This window comes from Gossypium arboreum, chromosome 4 (assembly GCF_025698485.1).
Source record: "Gossypium arboreum isolate Shixiya-1 chromosome 4, ASM2569848v2, whole genome shotgun sequence".
Classification (NCBI taxonomy): Eukaryota; Viridiplantae; Streptophyta; class Magnoliopsida; order Malvales; family Malvaceae; genus Gossypium; species Gossypium arboreum.
The window spans coordinates 23,718,771-23,740,404 of NC_069073.1; positions in this window are offsets into that span (position 1 = coordinate 23,718,771).

The following is a 21,634-nucleotide window of genomic DNA, read 5'->3' on the forward strand; positions in this document are numbered from 1 at the left end:
TATGCGTGACTCTAACTTAGACACAAGTGGATGTAGTTGTGTGAGTCAATTGGTAAGCTTGGTTATCTTAATGTATGCTAGTTGATATTATGTGATCATAGCTTGGAAGTCTAACTAGGTAATGAAATGTTAAGTGATTGAGTTTTGATGTCCTTAATGACTTATTGGTTAGATATTTGGTTGATTGATTTGACATGTTTTAGTTGTTCTTGAATGTGTTTTGAGGCCTTCTGATAATGTGTTAGTAAGTTGGTTTCGACACCTAAGCATTTGGGAGTGAAAATGACAGGTTTTGGGTCAATTTTGGATGCACATAGGCTGTTGTGTCACACATGGCCTACTCACACGGTTGTGTGCTTTATTTGTTTTCAGTACAGGTTGGTCCACATAGGCACAGAGAGTTACACGACCGTGTGACACTAAGTTACATAGTCACAGTGAGTTACCAGGTTGGCGTGCACGGGCGTGTGAGGTAGTAGCATGGGCATGTAAAGTAGCCACACAGCCATGTCTTGAGCCACACGGTCTAGGTTTTGTCACACGGTCGTGTGACCCTTGTTTTGAAAATTCTCACATTTTCCTTGAATTTTCTGATTTGTTTCTATTTGGTCCTCAATTGTTTCTAAACTATTTTTAAGGCCTTGTGGACCCGAATTGACTGTATGTTTCACTTTAAACTACATGATAATATAAATGTTTATAATTAATTAGAAAAATTGATGCTATTTGATATTAAATGTTTTGAATTGCACTCATTATAAATTATCTACAATCCCACCGACGCCTCTAAATAGTTCAGCCCTATTTGACCGGAGTCGTTCGTAATGGACCCATGGCTACCAGATCCAGTATGGGTTTCAACGACCCTTTCCAACACTCTCAACATTGCTTGGGACAGTGCATCGTCTCTAGCAGTCTGAGTCTGAGACCCAGTCTCAGCGGTAGATGTTCCTATGGTCTTATTCGTATCCAAATTGGACATACTGCCCATTGAAGATGGCTCAGCTTGAGCCCCTCTTTACCGCCCGCCGCGTCTACGTGTTCCTCATATACTCATTATAAATTATCTACAAGTTCAGAATTTTATGAATCAGTTTGAAGTTTGGTATCATATATCTTATGTCAAAAATCTTATTAGAATCATTTTCAGTGTTGCTATAGTCTTTAACTAAAGTAAAGTATTTTTAATACTACAATGTTTTTCTAACTAAATAGTGTAACTAAGGTAGAAATACTTATAGGATCAACGCCGGAAACTCGATATTTTTATAACCTTATTTTTTTTTTAAAATTTAATTAGAAAATACATTTTATTCAAAAACACTTTTCATAAAAATTTGAACCCTCAAATCACAGCCCGAGTTTTCAACCTAACTCTAATACCACCAAATGTAACCCCCCAAATTCAGCTTAGACGTTATGACTAGATCTGGAGGTGTTATCTAAGTTCATTCAAAAATCCAGAAACCATTTTGTAACAGTAAAATAATTAAAGTCAGCACACAGTGAATAAAACTCCAGTTTATTTGAGGAAAACATCCTTTTAAATATTCCATTAGTTTTGCTGATAATTACTTGTAAAATCACTTAGTTTTGCAGTGGAATTTCTTAGTTAAATAAAGTTTTGGAAAACACGATTTACTTGCAGAAAGATTTGGCATCGTCTAAAACGTTTAAACGATTATAAATGAAAAATAAAAATAAAACCATATTTAAAACAGTCCAAAAAAATCCAAAATAGTCAAATGGAACGAAAATAAATTAATCTAGACAAAATTTAAGGAAATGCAAAGCAAATATGTAAAATCGAGCTCCCGTCACATCGATTCTCCTTATGTTTGAGGAGTACCTGAGAACCAAACAAACAGAAAGTGAGCTTACAAGCTTAGCGTGTAAGTTATTACATACAATAAATTAGATACACATGCTTTAATAGATTATGGAACTGATACAGACATCGATGCATAGCAAATACAGATTCAGATGCATAACGGTTATAGATTCAAATGGATAATAGAAACAGATTTAGATCCTACCCCCATCTGCTACACACCATTTTTGACCATCTTTACACACTAATTAGGGTATCAAATACCCATCCAACCCCATACACCACTAAATAATCATATGTCACTTTACAGAATAGATGCAGACTACCTACCAAATCAAAATGTAGTAACTACCTGAAATAGATATATTTGACTGAGCCAACAAATACAACATATAAATTAAACTGCCCACACTTCTTCCATAATTATAATCACATCCCAATGCACATGCAAAACTAAACAAATATCATATAAGTGTATGACATACAAGCTTTACACATCATATTCAGATAATATTAGCATATAATAGAACATGCTATCTCAAATATCATACTACGTATGCATTCATAATCTATACTTAACATTAACAGAACATCAGAAATTATGATTTGTAGATAAATCTATACCATACAGACCCTACAAAAGGGCTATATTTGATTCGCATGACGAATACGACCCTAGGGAAAATTTTCAAAATTTGGGCTCACACGTGGACCATACGGCCTGTCACACAGCTGTGTGGTGTCAACAGTCCAGCTTTTCGATTTTCAGTCATTCGAGATTTTTTAGGTTTTCGTTACACACCTTGAATGATTTTGATGCGAATTCACCAACGAGATTACAAAAACTTAACTTTGACAAAATTTAACAAATCACAAACTCAAATATTCAGGGCGTTACACCGCATTTTAATCTAAGGCATGGATTGAAAGTTATGCTTATTTCGATTTTAGGGAATAAATTGAATAAATTGAAAAATATGTATGACTTTGAAATTGAATGTGATTTGATATTGAATTTGATACTGTATTATTATAGAATTATTAGTCGTAGCTAAAGACAATGCAAAACTGTCGAGAGGGAAAAGAAAAGCGAGAGTGGATGACGAGAGACGTGAGTTTTCAATTTTTATTTCTTTGATTCGAGAACCAGTAATTTTCTACATGTCCATCTTAATTTGCATTGTAATAGGCCCAATTCGCTCGACCTATCATAAACCAAAAATAATAAATATAAAAAAGAAAAGAAAAACACAATAAATGGCCCAAAATTAGTCAAAGTCCAAGTTCTTTTACAAATAATAAAATAACCTAATTAACCCAAATAAATCCCCAAACCCAATAATAAATTTAACCTAAATATATATATATATATATATATATATATAACCCAATTAGCCCAAATAACCCATTACCCCAGGCTCAAAACACTAATGATTTTTTTTCGGCAGAAACCCTAGGTCATTAGAAGCTTCAGCCGCTACAGCCTCCAACCGATCCTTCCAAGCGTGCCACGCTCTACGCCCACGAATAACTCCTCCACGCCATGCACACCTGCAACAAGAACAACAACGGATAACAAATAACAGCAAATTCCAGCAAGGAAAATTTGTATTATTTTATTTTATTTTATTCCTATTTTTTGGTTATAAAACCGAATGAAGATGAATGTAAGGGGGGACGCACATTATACGCATATAGATATACAAAAAGTTTGAATAAAAAGGAAAAGAAGTTTCCAAGAGGTGATTTGAAAATATCATTTTTTTTCATTTGATTTTGCTTCTATTTCTTCTTTGATCTTCATTATTGTAAGTGAAAAACAAATAAATAAAGGCGTAGAAGGCTTCGAAATCTTTCTTTACTTCGTGGTAGTCGAAGCTTAGATGAGGATTGAGGTTAGGCCTAGCAAAACTCTCGGATTAGAGGTCGAATGGGGCCAGATTAGGCCTTTGCATGATGACCGTCGGCCGAATATGGAGGAAAAATGGCAGTTGAAGGGTTTTTTTTTGGTTCGGCTGAATGGGAGAGAGATAGGAAGCTTAGGTTCTTTGTTTTGATTTTGTTTAAGGGGACTAAGGGTCATTTTAGGGTTTTTTCTTTTGTTTTTTAGGAAGTATAAGAAACGGCGCTGTTTATGGGGAAGAAGATCCGCGCGTCGACCCATTCTGCGGCCCAGATCCGCGTTTTTACCTTGAATGGTCCATTTGTGTCCATGGTCCTTTTACTTTGCTGAACCATTCAATCGTGCCTTATTAGTTTTGCCTTGTTTTTTAATTTGGCTCTTTAATTTGTGCATGTTTTCATTTTAGTTCGTGATACAGTGCTGCATTTTGGGCTAAGGATGTTTGCAATTCTGGTCCCCATACATTTACGCGCATTGCACATTGATCTTATTTACGATTATTTTATTTGTAAATTATCCTTCTTATTTTGGTTTCAATCTTAATTTGGTCTTTCATTTGTATAATCTACTAATTTAAAACACATTTAATATTTTTGTATATGTTAATTTATTTTAATGATTTTGTTTGTTTTCATTTGTACGATTATTTTGAGGTTTCTTTTATTTTATTATTTTTATATTTTTGCACGATATTTTTAAATATTTTATACATATTAGTATACACATTATTCTCATTGAATTTTCAATTTTTAATACCTATTATTTTGAAGTTTACAATATTTTTGTATATGAGTTGAGACATCCTAATAACTTTATTTTGTTTTATAAAATAATCATTTAACAATTCTTTTTACATTAAGTTATTTTAAATACTTTTATATAACCTCTTGTTTAAATATTTTATATATATTAATATATCTATTACTCTAGTAGATTTTTGTATTTAAAATACTTCTTACTTTATGATTCACTTAGTATTTTTCTTTATGTATAAATGAAACTATTTTAGGAACTTCATCTTTGTACTTGTAAAATTATTATTTTGGAATGTTTCTTTATATTATATTATTCTTATATTTTATATAGTATCCCATTTAAATGTTTTTATGTATAATGGTACGTATATAATTTATAGATTAACTTAATTTTATATATATTATTAATCTCATGCTATTTTTACAAATAATTATTCCTAAATCTATTTATATATGCATGTTTTGTGAATCTATTATGTGTATTATATCTTATCATGCGTTTCATTATTCTTTCATATTTTATATATTATTTAAGTTATCATGTACATTGTCAATTTTAAAATGAATTTGTGTTTAAAATATTTTGCATATAATTTGATTCAAACTTTTATTCTATAATATCTATTTCAATAAATATATATCCTTAGTTTTTATGCAAATTTGTCTACTTATATATTATTCTATAATTTGTGTTCATTAATTCATCATTACTTTGAAAATGTCTTATACCATATTGACTTCAAATTTCCATTTTATTTTGTACATGTTTTGTGGATCGTTTTATATTGTGCCATATTTATTGTTGATGTATATCATTTAGTCATTGTTTTATTCATTATATCAATTGTTCTCCATCCATGATTAAGAATTTGGTTACATTTTACTTAGAATAGTTGTACATAATTGTTGGATTTATTAATTGTGGTTTATTGTACTATATGTGTGCATATTATTTCATGTTCATTAATCCTTTTCTATACAAATGTTTCGTTACAATGCATTAAGTATTCCATCTATTTTTTAAAAAAATAAATGTGTTTTGAGCTAATTTCCAACTTTCCTTATTATTCAAAAATTATGAAATAAGGCAATATCTAATATTTGGGAATTCGAGAAATCGTGCCCTACCGTGTTGGGTATGATTTTTCGGTGAACTAAAAAATTGGATATCCTTTTATAATTTTAGTGTACGAGTTTTTGAAAGTCAAAAAAGTCAATCGTATCTTTGAAGGTATAAAGGATCGTATCCAATCGTGCTGGGTATGATGCTGCATATCTTTGAAATGAGAGAATTTTGCCAATTAACTTGAACTATTCACATATTTGAAAAGAACCATGCTTTGAAGGATCTTTTTTAAAATCTTTGATATAAGGATAGCATCGAATCAATTTGGTACTAATTTTTGGATGTAATGAGGGTGCTCACCCTTCCTCATGCGTAACTGACTCCCGAACCCATTTTTTTTAAAAGAATTTTACAAAATTGTTTTAAGTGGAACAAAATATTTTAATGGGTGACCCAATCCCACCTAAGCAATGAGATTGGTGGCTACTCCATATGTTACTTAAAAGTCGATTTCTGTTTTTTCTTTCAAATAAAAAATGGTTTCGACATGCATCATATAATATTGAGGTTAGTCACTATTGGATTTTTGAATTGAATTGCTTCGATTGAGATTGAATATCGAAATAGAGACTAAATTGAATAGAATAGAAAGTTGTATGGCTTAATTGATATAGGAAATTGGTATGAAATTGAGTTGAATTATGTTATAATATATGATGAATTGATATTGAATTGAGAATGATGGAACGTGAATTGAACTATGTGATGAAATTGGAAATTGGTTACTCTATTAACTGTATAGGTTTATACTTCGGTATATCCGATGATGCACTTATGTACCAGTATATTTTCTTCGGCTTATCTGATAATGCACTTACGTGCTAGTTTGATGACTTCGGTTTATTCGATGATGCACTATGTGTGCCAGTATAATTACTTTGATTCATCCAATGATGCACCTTGTGTGCCAGTTTAATTACTTTGGCTTGCCCGGTGATGTACTATTTGTGTCAAGTATCATTCCTTCTTTTTATTCGATGGTGCATGACGATGCCAAATTGAGATGCAGGTGACGGATCCACGTATTTGATATGAGTCCATGTTGGTTAATAGTGTTAGAAACGAATAAATTGTAAAAATGTTATGTGATGTTATATATGAATTTAAATTGTAATACGCAAAACAAATGGAAAACGAGCCTTAGGAGACGATTAAGTACGAATAAGCTTATGGAATCGAAAAAAAATTAAAATGGTAAGATGGGATTGAGTATAAATATATGTATAAATAAGTTCAAAATGATGAATTTATATCTGTGAATTGAATGGTATGTTTAGATACTCATATGATGAATTGAATTGTAAAAAAGAATTTGCTCAAGTTAAGTAGAAATGATAGTTTTAACATGAATAGGTAAATAAATTGGGATGTAAGACTTGTATAAGCATGACAATATGAAATTGAAAGTGTTTGACATAAAATGGTAAGAGATTAGGTTAGTAATTGAACATGTTCATTTTGCATAATCTTGTTATATTGTCTTGAATCATATAGTTACTACTAAGCGTATTTTCTCGGTGCACGATTTGTTTTTCTCCGTGTACAGGTAAAGTAGATTCCGGTAGTTTGAGCAGTTGATCCAGCATCTAGTAATCGATCCCTGACTCAGCAAAGTTCATACAAATTCTATTTTTTTTCTAAGTTTGGCATGTACTTAGGTTGAGTCATTTTTGGTATAATCATGTCACATGCATTTTGGTTCAAAAAGTTGATGAATTTGGTTAGTTGATTATGGCCTGTAAAAAGATTTAAGTTTAGTTTGAAATGGTATGGTATGCTGAAAGATTAATGGCCTTGGTTAAATAGGTATGAATTTATATAAGTTAAGTGTATTTCAATAGGTATTAAGCTTATAGATGATAAAATATTTGCAAAGCATTTTCATTTTGTTGAGTAAGGCATTAAAAGAACTTGAATTGAAGTTAGAGGGTTACATATGTTAGCTAAATATGAATTGATTGTATTTAGAGATTGATTGGAAGAAAATTGCATTGTGATGTGTATTAAAACTACAAAAGTAATATGTGACGTGGCGACGACATTAGACTTTGGTCTTTGCGTGAGGCTAGACAGTATGTGATGTTAACTCAATGTTTTAAATTTTTTACAAATTGGTCCATTCTATTCTCAGGTTAACTTTGGAGCTTCCGTAAGCTTGTATAAGACCCGAAAGTGGTCGTATATTGTATTGTATGTTTATTGAGTTGAAAATTGAAAATTTGACAGAATGAATTGGCTTTGATTGTTTTTAGTTGCTCCAGAAACGGATGTGATAGCTTATAACTCAGACCCAGTGATTGGGTCAGGTATCAGGGTGTTATAGTTCTACTTTGCTTTACGTGCAAAAATCGTTGGGGAAAATATACCAAGAATATTAATGTAATCAATAGATATTTTGTTTAATCAATTTGTTCAAAAAATACAAGTATACATAGAAGAAAATACTACACTAAGGGCATTAGATCTAACATATAGTTGTGCCATCAGCACCAATAGCTCTACAACAACTAATAAAAACCTTTTATATGTTATCAATTAGTTAGATTAAAGGATGTGCAAGCATTGGTGAGGCTTTCATGATAATGAATACAAATTGATAATATTTAGCATAATACTGTAGTACAATAGGAAACCAACAACAAAACTAGTTGTAAACTACACATTTAAGGAAACACTTTATTGAGGGCAAGGAAGCTAGAAATCAGGGTTGGATTCCATGTGAAGAAAGGCTGTAACAGCCCGATTTTGGGGCTAGTCAAAACTTGGTTTCAAGACCACAAATCTGAAGTCAAAAAAATTATTTTATTATTATTTTGGAGTCATAACATGTTATTAGTAGTGTATAAAAAATTTGGTGAGTTAATTTTGACGTTTGTGAGCCCAATTGTGAAAGAGGACTAAATCGCATAAAGTGCAAAAGTCTTAAATTGATAGCTAAGGGTGTTAAATTGTTAAGAATCTAAATTTGGGGGTCTTTAAAGGGGAAAAATACCCTTAGATCTTAGCTTGGCCGGCCATGGGAGATAAAAATGTTGAAAAGTCAACATTAGGTAATTGGATGACATAATGTGTAATAAAATAATGCCTAAGCCTAGCTATCATCTTTTCTTTCATTCTTTCTTCATTACCACCAATTTTTCAGCCATTCTTGGGGGCTTTGAGCATCAAAAAATTCATCAAATTATTCCTCTTGCAAGTAAGTGATTCACATACTTTTTGTTGATGATTTTTGCATTTTTGGACTCCTTGAAGCATGAGCTTACAAATGAAGGGACTATTTTGAAAAATAGTTGAAAGTCTAGGGTTTTTACATGAGAGTAAATAGGTTGTTTTCTTAAAGTTTATGGAAGAATATGAGTCTTGGTTGTGAAATAAACAATTTTTGTTAAGGGATTTCTCATGAAAACCCTTATTAAACCATTTTGTAAAAGTTGGTAAAATAGATAGTAATTTTGTGAAATATTGGAAATTTAGGGTTGTCATAAGAGAGATTAATGGTAGGTTAGGCTTGGATGATAAGGAAATTTGATAAAAATTGATTTTCAAACCTAGGGGTAAAATGGTTATTTTGTAAAAGTTTAGGGGTAAAATGATCATTTTTGCCCAAATATAGATTTATTGAATGCCTAGATCGATAAAATGATTAAAGCTATGAATTTTGTTATTATAGATCAAAAAATTCAAAATCCAAACTTAGACCGGGGGAAGGCTCAGCAAATTGATTAGACCGACTAGTCGTCATATTTTGTAGCCTGAGGTAAGTTGTATGCAAATAACACAACTACATTGTCATTATATGTGTTGAATTGATTTAGCATGAATTGCTTGATTGTGGAAATAAGAATTTATGAAGACGATTGAGATAGTAATATTCCCAGTTGAACCATAGGAAATAAATTGGATATTCATGCCATGACATATGGGTTATTGTGAGCCAGTGTAAGACCATGTCTGGGACATGGCATCAACATTGAGATGAGAGCTAGTGTAAGACATGTTTGGGACATGCATCGACCTTGATATGTAAGCCAATGTAAGACATGTCTGGGACATACATCGGCTATGAGATGAGCCAATGTAAGACCATGTCTGGGACATGGCATCAACATCCGACCCCATGTTTGAGACTTAATGAATATTCGGTAGTATTCTAAATGGTTCAATGGTGAGAGTTATGGTTTAAGATCATGAGAAAAGTATAATCGTGTTGTGAGTAATACAGTACCTATTTGATATATATAAGATGAGAGTTCGATATATGCTATATGATGGGTATTGGATAGTGATGAGTAAGTTATGCTTATGCCTACTTTTGTATTAAGAGCATGTTGTTAAATGGTAAAGTTGTTATATATTTGTATGCTTCTTACTAAGCTTTATGCTTACCCCCTCTCTTCTCCATTTCCTTATAGTGTGGCCTATATAGCTTGGGAATTCACCAGACGTCGGAGGCTACAATCACACTATCATCCAGAGTACTCGGTATAATTATAATCCTTATTTTGTGTATGGCATGTATAGGACTAGACTTTAATGTTACGTGTCATTGAGAAATAGCCAAATCTAGTTGGCTTAGGATAGATACCTTTAATTTTGTATAAGGCCATGGATAGTGGTCAATATTCATTTTGATATTTATAAATTGAAGATGATATTTTCATGGATGAGTAAATTGTACAAATGAAATGTTTTCCATTGTGGCTATTTTGGCTATGTGATGTATCTTTGTATTGGCATAGAGTGATTTTATACAGGTATGCAAGGGTGGCAAAGAGGCTTGATAAATAGCCTCATTTTACCCACATGGGTAGGCACACAGGTGTGTGTCTAGGCCGTGTATGACACACAGTGCGCCATATGGGCGTGTGATCTTGTCGTGTACCTCCTGCATGTAAAAAAATTTGCAAGTCAGTATGCATGGTAGTAAATGCACGGGCAGAGACACGGCCGTGTGCCTCAAACGTGTGAAGGACACAACCTAGCACACGGGTGTGTGCCTTGGCCGTGTGACCCTTAAGAATTGCTGACGTCAGAAATAGAATGTCCAGGTTTTTGCACACGGGCTAGAACACTGGCGTGTCATGGCCGTGTGAAAGACATGAGCTACGGACACGAGCATGTGCCAGGCCATGTGAAAACCCCTGTAGGTGTGAATATAGAATTTATTCCACACAGGTAGAGGGCACAAGTGTGTCCCTGTATTGCTTAGGTCGTGTGAGCCATACGGGCTAACAGCACGACCATGTCGAATCGGTCACACGAGCGTGTTGCCCTTCCCACAAGGGCGTGTGCCCCTGTGTCTAATAATATTTTTTCGAGTTTGTGGGAAGATCCGAATCATTCCTGAATGGTTTTAAATGAACGTTTGGAGCCTCGCAGGCCTTTGTTATTAAGTTCTTGATAAAGATCAAAAAGTTTTAAATTTGACCAAATATTGGTGACTCGTAAATGTGAGAATGTATGTGTTTAAGTTGGGTAACACCTCGTATTCCGTCCCGACGTGGGGCACGGGTGTGGGGTGTTACAAAGGCAATCAAGTCATACAAATCCTAAAGGGTGGGTTTATACATTGGCATTGGAATAATATGTTTTCAGTAGAAAACATCAAAGTACTGAGGCATCAATGTAACACCCTTTATACCTTATCTAACCCTTGGAACTCGATATAGGAATATTACATTTGGTGCCAAAGAAATCATGGCTAACCACAAGGTTATTTGAACATTAAACAATGAAATTTTAATTTAATCAATCCGAAAATATTATTTTAGAAGTTTAGGGATATTACTGGTTAACCGAGTATGTTTAGAACAAAATCAAATATAATTTTCAATCAATAAATGGGACAAGTATCAATACTGAAACATGAGGCATCGTTACTTATATAAAAGTATCTACACCTCTGATAAGTATCGATACCAACATACCATTCCGGAATTCAGAAATTTTAAAATTTTGATGAAAGGATCAATACCTTAGGCTTAAGTATAGATACCTAGCCTCTAATGTCGATACCAAAATCATTATAGATACCAAAATTTCTTTCTGTTTCGAAATTTTTTTATTTTAAGGCTCAAGTATCAATACCTTACCCCCTAGTATCAATACCTTGGATTAAATTAAGGCAAAATTAGTTGGAAAAATTTCTAAAAACCCCATGCATTGATTCAAAACAACCAAACACTTCAAAACCAATTCAATTAACCTCAAACTCATTAAAGTTCATTACAATAGCCATATAATAACATCATATATGCATGCATATGTTAAACTCTTATAAATTCATTTCCAATACTAACAAAATATATCATTAGATCACCAAAGTAACAAGGTTTCCAAAGTTTTGCATTTTAGTCTGTTTAACATTCACTTATACCAAGAACCTATGTACATGCCATACTAACCCCCAAAATTCATACATACAATCTTTCCACTTGGAGTTGTGATGAGATGGGATGCATTCGACCTCCATATTAGCCCGATGGGATCTACTGTACCCTTGCGTTAGAAAATTAATGCGCTAAGTCTGTAAAAACTTAGTAAGTACTTCAAATTTTTTTTTTTAAAAAAATCTACTACTAATAGAATTAAATTGCATTCATTATATATTCGTATAATTCATATCAAATTTAGTCTCAAAAGTTCAACATATTCTAAAATCATACTTACCATTACTTACCGTAACCCATTAATGGAATATAGCTAAATTACGATACTGTAGCCTGATGTAGACTAGCTGAATGCTTAGGATATATGAAAATGAATTCATAATGCATTGTTAATCAATATCATATATCACTAAGACATGGTGCAAATAATGATAAGCACTGAAGTGCAAAATAATATCAATAAACACCGAAGTGCAAATTTTACAATGATAAGCACTGAAGTGCAAAATTGTAATACCTCCAAACTCGGCCTAGACGCTATGGCCGAATCTGGCGGTGTTACATGTGAGTGCTTTTTAGAAAACCTTAGCATGTAAAAAATCATCCAATTTGTTATCTTTACTTAAGTCGTGAAATCTCTAATCCAGGTATTAAGTGAAAACTTTTCATTAACGCCGAAGCTAAAACATCATTAAGTCATAAATCAAATAATTTAACAAATTAAAATCCCAAAATAAACCAAAGAATAGTTCGAGTCTAAATACATATTAATCCCAAAATAAATATTTAAATAAAGCAGACAAAATAAAGTGTTACTCAAAAATCTGTAAATGTCTACCAGTGGTCACCATTGAGCCCTCCGTCACACCGATCTATCTACTGCTGAGGATTACCTGACAACAAAATAAACAAAGGGGTGAGTTTTCGCAAACTCAGTGTGTACATCCCCACAAACAGCATGCATACAAATAGATAACAGAATACAGTTATTCAGCCTTAGCCATACAGATATTGTATGCATAACAGATTAGATATCAGAAATATCATGCACACCAACCCTGCACACCGTCTCCGTCCAACCCATCACACCATGTGGGGATAAAATCCACCCACCCAGCCTTACACATCAAGTATGGGGATATAATCGACCCATCCAACCCTACACACCAACTGGTACCGTAAAAACAGTACATAAAAAATATAGGCAGCATGGCTGCCAGATAACAGGCTAATTGCCTCTCAGACTTCCTTCTCTTCACAACAATCCCAACCCAATACAATGCAACACAATTGTTATGGCATGCTTATATGCAGATATCAGATCATACGCCATGGTAGAATAGATATACATGCTGGTATTATTCATACTTCTGCATACAATGTAGTAATCAAATAGAGTATAGGGTCTAAGTAACGCTTACTGCCCCTACACTCAGGTCACAGTCAACTTAGGCGACCCGTGCAACCTTACAGAACATTTCAAACAAATTGGGCTCACACGCCTGTGTGCCTTGCCCGTGTGGGCCCAGACACCCGTGTGGCTCATGCGGCCCAGGTTGGCCTTACCCATGTGGATCACACGGCCTGGCCCAAACTTCCACACACCCATGTGGTTCACCCATGTGACCCACACGCCCGTATAGGCCACACGACCCAAAAGGTTGACCCCGTGCCTTGCACACAGCCTCGCCAGCCTCATACGCCCGTGTCTGTCGCACCCGTGTGGCGCGCGCACAGCTTGGCTCGTCAGTGACACGCTCGTGTCTCACGAAACAGGCTACCACATGGGCAGATCACACACCTGTGTGGCATCGACAGGCCACTTTTCGGCTTTTGCCAAAACTCGTTTTCTGCGTAATCGGAGTACACACCTGGTTCATTTTCGCTACTAATCCAACCACGAGCACTCTAAAGCCTAAAATCTACAATACCGAGCCCAATATCAATCACTTAAATTGACTTCCTTAAGAACTGCCGAATCCCGAAAGAGAAATCTACTTACCTTCAATGAATACGGTGATTCCTCATTGTTTAGAACCCCGATTAATGACCCACAGAACCTTGAATATCCCCTAAATAGCAAACAAAAACCTTATTAAACGATCTCCAAAGAAAATCACACAACTTAATAAATCGATACTTACTGAATTGACAGAACCGCTAGCAATGCGCCTAAGCTTATTGAAAAAGAAGAAAAACGAAGGAAAAGGAGAAAAAGAGAAGAGAATTTTCTGCAGCAAATGGGATTTAGGGAAAAAAGAGAAGACGACCAAGAAAAGCTTTTGTTAAAAAAAAAAGGAAATAAGCCCTAATTTCCCCTAAAAACCCCAACTCAGAATTCTGATAAAACCTAACTCTTAGCCAAAACTTATAGCAAAATAATTCCAAAGCCACTGCAAGGATTCGAACTCAGGATCTTGAGCAGCCTGACACTCCTCTTAACCATTAGACCAGCAGGCCCATTCTGTTAAGTTTTTACTAACAATTCCTTAAAAGCCCACTAACCTAAAGTTTGGCTTTATTCAAATAAAACCAAAATTTAGCCCAAGCTAAAGCTTGAACTTGGGACTTCCCAAACACATCCCAGAGTACATAAACACTTAAACCAACATTTATTTTATGCCAAAAAGAAACAAAACAAGAGTTCTGATATTTCTATACTCAACTATCACAAAAGCCGAAATTACAGAAATTTGGGGCATTATAGAAATAGTACGATAAGCGCGCTAATTTTCCTTAATGGTATGCCTTCTATATTCTTATAGTTCGAGACTCGTCTACATGGGCTTTTCTTATTATCAAACCTTTAAATTCATTCACTTGACCATAAAACTTCATAATTTTCACAATTTAGTCCTTATTACAATAATGGCACTAAAACTTGTAAATTTCTATTCATTTTAATCACATACAACACCATACTTTTTGCATTAATTTATCTAAACCCTTTTTCCACATATTCAAAATGTCATAACATATTTGAGTTCCTTTCGATTTAGTCCTTTTTCACTATCATCACAATTCATCATATAATGGTACACCAAAACTACAAATTGTAAGATTTACATTACCTCATAAGGTTAGTAAATAGATCATTACATGTAAATCCCAAGTAACATGGCATATACTTGATAAACATTTAGGCTTTATTCATAATCCATCACCCATACATATATCTACACATATTTTTTATTTAAATCATATGGTTAATAGATAGTAAGTAAACAATACATCTATAAAACATAACATATATTAAAAAAAATGGATTCCATGCATATTTCATCCATCACTCGATAAATTATCATCCATTTTCATTTTGTATATGCATATTCATCTTTTTATATCATATGAACATTAAGTCTTTATACATGTCTTTCCATTAACCTTTTCTTATCCGTTGAACCTTTTCGAATAACATCGGATACACGGAATACCTTATCATGTAAATATAACCTTTCCTTTTCCTTTTCAATAATGGTCACAAGAGTTGTGGGTAGAGACGGTAGCTACATGATGCTGCTTACATGAGCTGTGGAGTATCTGCAACACATGCTAGATCTCAGCCATAAGTAGAACTTCTAAAACTAGCACCTAATACATATACTTCCTAATGACATGTCATTTGTATCCTAAGCATTTTCTAGGCTCAACGGGTCTCTTTTCATATCCTTATCTCTATCCTTCATTCTTGTATAACCACTCATGAAATTTACATGCTCATAAATTCATTATAACTCACTTTAATTATTAAGTACAATATCATCATCCATGTTATACATAATAATCCATCCAAAATTCATTTACCTTAATTTTTGCTTTCTGTTATATATTTTTTTTCAATATACAATTCCTTCACCATAATTCCCCTTTTTATTATTTTACCCAAACCAAACACATTATGTCATTCAATTTAATTAACTTAATATTTTGGTCTATATCACTAGAATATTGTATAATTGTAAATCTAACTTAGTAATTATAAATACGACATACAAAATAATTTATAATAACTTAATCCTTATACGAACTTACCTCGATTGAAACGGTTACTAAAACGGAGTTGACGACTAGCCCGAAACTTTAGCTTTTTCTTGATTTAAATCCAATTATGGCGTTTCTTGATCTAAATTATAATTCAGCCCAATTAATACATTTCCAGCATTCTAACAAGTAATTTTATGCAATTAAACCCTTCCATTAACAATTTACAAATTTGGCCCCAATATTTTAACTTTTATACAATTTAGTCCCTAAACCCGAAACTTGCAAATTTATCATTTTTAGCTAAAATTCATGTTAGCCGATTTTTACCTAGTTTCATAAAAACCCAGATTTATCATCAATTCGTAATATTTTCCTTGAATTTTACCATTTTCATAAATAAGTCCTTAAACTTTAAAATCATCAAAAATTACTCAATAAAACATGTATATTTAACAACCAAGCTTAACAATCTATTATAAAACTTCAAAAATATATCAAATCCATTCATGGCATAATTTATAACATTTAAAAATTTTAAAAATTAACCCCGGGTTAGCTAGATTAAGCTACAACGATCTCAAAACCATAAAAATTACTAGAAATGAATTAAAAATACATACCATGAAAGTGTAATAGCCTTGACCGAAGCTTAGAAAGTTCAAAAATGGTGTTTTTCACCTAAGATTCAGTGGGGTGTTGAAATGAATATGATAAATCATTTGTCATCTTTTGTTTATTTTAATTTATTTATTAATTTACCGTTATAACCTTTGTAATTTAACTAAAGTTGCTTAACTTTACACCTCGAAATCGTCCACTATAATAAACAAGGTATATTTACCTTATAAAACCATTAATTCATTGTTCATTAGCCATTTTGTACAAATAAAATAATAACGTTGACTTTTACAATTTTTACGATTTAGTCATTTTCCTCAATTAACTATCTAAACATTAAAATTTATTAACCAAATTTTAATACGACCTTAATAACACTCTGTAAATATTTAATAAAATATCTACGACTCAGTTTATAGAAACGAGGTTTCAATACCTCATTTTCTAAAACCACTTGACTTTAGGGACATACCACTTGAACCTAATTATTTTTTCATTTAACATAAATCATTAAATCAAATTTTATTTTAACACTATATTTGACTCATAAATATTAAATAGTAATATTTACGGACTCAAAAGTTGGATTTGTGACCCCAAAATCACTATTTCGACACCACAGAGAAATGGGTTGTTACAAAAATAGCATTCTGGAACTCCAAAATTATAAAATTTTTATGAAAGTATCGATACCTTAGGCTTAGGTATCGATACCTAGTCTTCAACGTCGATACCAAAATTGCTTTTTGTTTCAAAAATTTTTTATTTTAGGGCCCAGGTATCAATACCTTACCCCTTGGTATAGATACCTTGGATTAAACTGAGGCAAAATTAGTTGGAAAAATTGCTCAAAAAGCCATGCATTGATTCAAAACAATCAAACAGTTCAAAACCAATTCAATTAACCTCAAACTCATTAAAGTTCATCACAATAGCCATATAATAACATCATATATGCATGCATATGTTAAACTCTTATGAATTCATTTCCAATACTAATAAAATATATCATTAGATCACCAAAGTAACAAGGTTTCCAAAGTTTGCATTTTAGTCTGTTTAACATTCACTTATACCAAGAACCTATGTACATGCCATACTAACCCCCAAAATTCATACATACAATCTTGCCACTTGGAGTGGTGATGAGATGGGATGCATTCAACCTCCATATTAGCCCGACGGGATCTACTATACACACACATTAGAAAATTAATGTGCTCAGTTTGTAAAGACTCAGGAAGTAATTCAATTTTTTTTTTTAAAATATACTAATAATAAAATTAAATTGCATTCATTATATACTCATATATTCATATCAAATTTATTCTCTGAAGTTCAACATTTTCTAAAATCATACTTACCATTACTTACCGTAACCCATTAATTGAAAGTAGCCAAATTACAATACTGTAGCCCAATGTAGACTAGCTGAATGCTTAGGAAATACGAAAATGAATCGATAATGCATTGTTAATACATATAATATATCACTAAGCACATGGTGCAAATAACGATAAGCACTGAAGTGCAAAATAATATCTATAAGCACCGAATTGCAAATTTTACAACGATAAGCACCGAATTGCAAATTTTACAACGATAAGCGCGCTAATTTTCCTTAATGGTATGCCATCTATATCCTAATAGTTCAGGGCTCGTTTATATGGGCTTTTCTTATTATTAAACCTTTAAATTCATTCACTTGACAGAAAATAATAAAACTTTGTAATTTTTACAATTTAGTCCTTATTACAATAATGACACTAAAACTTGTAAATTTCTATTCATTTTAATCACATACAACAACATACTTTTTGCATTAATTTATCTAAACCCTTTTTCCACATATTCAAAATATCATAACATATTTGAATTTCTCTCGATTTAGTCCTTGTTCACTATCATCACAATTCATCATATAATGGTAAACCAAAACTACAATTTATAATATTTACATTACTTAACTCTACTAAATACTTCTCATAACACCATTAATATAATAATTAAACTACTTAATTAACATAAATATCTAATTAACATAACTTAAACAAAATTAACTACTTGAAGTACTTACAACCAAAATTTGAGATGATTTGTTCTTTCCTTCTTACTCTTTGACCTTCTCTTTTCCATTTCCTTCACTTTTGCCCTCAAACTTCTTCTCTTTTTCTTCAACAACATATCAAACACATAGTATTTATATGTTAAAATCTAATCAAACAACTTTCCTATACCATATAGTGAAATAAACATGTATGTTATGAGAGTTTCCATCATTTCTTACCTTAATATATTAAAATCACTAACTAATTCTTACTTTCTCTCTCTTTTAACTCCTCTTTAGTATCTCTTCTCACAAAACAAAGGTATCTACTAGCTTTATCTATTGTTTTTACTAAAGAAACATCAAATAAATGGAAGAAAATAAGCTTGATATGGCTTAGAAATTGAGAAAATACCTAAATGGAATAAAAAAATAAAACTTGGTGAAGATGATAAGGGGGTGACGGTTGGCTTGCTCAAGAAGGAGATGAATGCTTTTCTCTTTCTTTGTATCTTTCTACACATTTCTTAAGAAAAATCTAATGATTTTAATAAAAATGGTAAATTTGCTACTTAGTCCTCCAACCATCAATCTTTACACTTTAGCCCCTAATAATTACACCCCAAAATATATTATTTAATTAATTATTATTTTTCCTTTAATCATTTTCACAATTCCATGTATGAATCATATTTTAATTTGAAAAATTTTCTATTAGACCTTACTTGTTTTTCCACTACTTACATTAATTCTCATAACCTTCTAAATTCCTACTTCCACCATAATAATTTTTATACTCTTTCAATTTAGTCTAAGCTTATACTTAAATTTTCCTATCTTGGAAAAGATTTTCTACTTTCCTATCGGGTCTAAATACTTCCTAATTTAATACTAAAAATCTCTATTTAGTCTATTTCAAAAATTCTCCACTATTTCCTGACCCGATCCATTACTGTACCTAGCTTCGAGTCAAAACTTGGCCGTTACAATCAAGTTCTGATAATGAATTGTAGTCAATAGTAGTTGTCTATAGTAAATGAAGTAAGGAAATAGGCTAACATAGTAACTATAAATAGACTTATGTATATTTTTGTTTAAGCCTACATTTTTATGTTGTTTGTGATAGTTTCCTTGTAAGAACTTTGCTTGCCTTGGAAATAGAAAAAGACAAAAAGGTACTTTTTCTTATACACTACAAGTTTCAACTCACACTCCCATACACACACATATTACACTACCACATAAGCAAACTTGCAAATCAAACCCTGGTCTCAAGCTTGAATGAATCACTTTAGCCAAAACACTTATTACTTGAGTTAAAAAAAACTTCTAATAATATAATAAAGAGATCTCTTGAATATTTATTCCTTTTAATACTCTTTTTTAAGGGTAAATATAATAGAGGTGACCCAACTATTTGGTCATCTAACTACGAAAAATTATAAAATGATCATTCAACTATTCAATTTTATCTTTTTTAGTCACCAACTGGCTAACGTAAAAATGCAAGTACCCTAAAATACAAGATAGTTGGGTGACACAAAAGAAATTTACTAACAGTTAGGTGACCCAAAAATGAAAAAGACCATAGTTGGGTGACTACTAATATAATTTACCTCTTTTTTTTTTTTTTTTTAAAGCAAATCCTTTTATACTCATATTAAGTGCTTGGGTCTTCCTTTTTATACTTAACCAAGATAGCCAACACTGAACCAATTGGTGTTTTCTCTTTAACTTAGTATTAGTGTCATGGGGTTAGAACTTTAGTCTGGCAAACCGCGTGACCTTAGGCGATTTTTTTGGTTCAAATCTGCCTAAGTTAGCCTAATTCTCGAAAAGTGAGAATTCTCGTAGACATTCTTTAAGGCATCGAAAATAAATCAGAAGCAACTCAAAAGTGATAGAGTACTGAAAAAACATGAAAATCCACAAGAAACCAATGCATACCAAGTGTTTGAGTAAATGCTCTCAAATATATATTTTAACTTAAGAATGAAATTACAATGGGATTATTGCAAATGAGGGGAAATACCTCTTTTTATAGTTAAGTTCCCCTAGATCTAACGACATAGGTTGAATTTCATCAAACTGAGATTAGTGCCTATCTACAATATGAGAGTTTTAAGGGATTTAAACTCTATACATCTTTATCCTTTAGGATTTACAATAATTATCTTGGTAACTCTAGTTTTACTGGAGTGTTTCACTAGACTACTAAGGCTTAAAGTAAATAAGCTTCTCCATTTGTTCCACGAACTGAGCCAGTTTAAGTGGGTCAAATGAGCCCCATTTAATTAGTTGATTTCCATGGGACTTTTTGTGCGAATTGGTCAAGAGCTTTGATCCGCGGCTCGTGACATTAGTATATAGTACCGGTGTGCTTTGATATGTCGTTTCAGATTTATTATTATTTTTAAATATTTTTCACACATGTTTTTATAGTCTAATGTTTAGTTTCTTAATAAATTATATATTTTATATATACAAATATATTTCAATTACATTCATATAAATACATTTATATGTAAATATAAGTTTTAAATTTATTAATTAAGTTGAATAATTTAGTCTAATAATTATAATTTAATTTTAAATAAAAATAAAAACTTAAAATAGTTATGATAAAAAGAAGAAGAAGAAGTTTAAAATGTTAAAGATTTTGTATCAATTGGTAAAAGATGGAAATGGAAGGGAAATAAACGATTGAAATATAGCTTAACGCTATACAACAAGTAGGAAAAGTCATTATCGTGTTGGGTAAGCTCAATCCCATCAAATACATACATGCTTGTCAACATGATTTTGCACTTGATTAATATCATCATCTTCAACAAAAATTCCCAACCTATATCTTTAATATAATTATCTTCTAATTTTCCTGCCTGGATTCAACTTATTGAAATTATAGGCTTTCAAATCTTGCCATTATTACTCAAGGTTTTGGTGGTTTTAAATCCTTTTCTTTTCAATTTCACACCCCA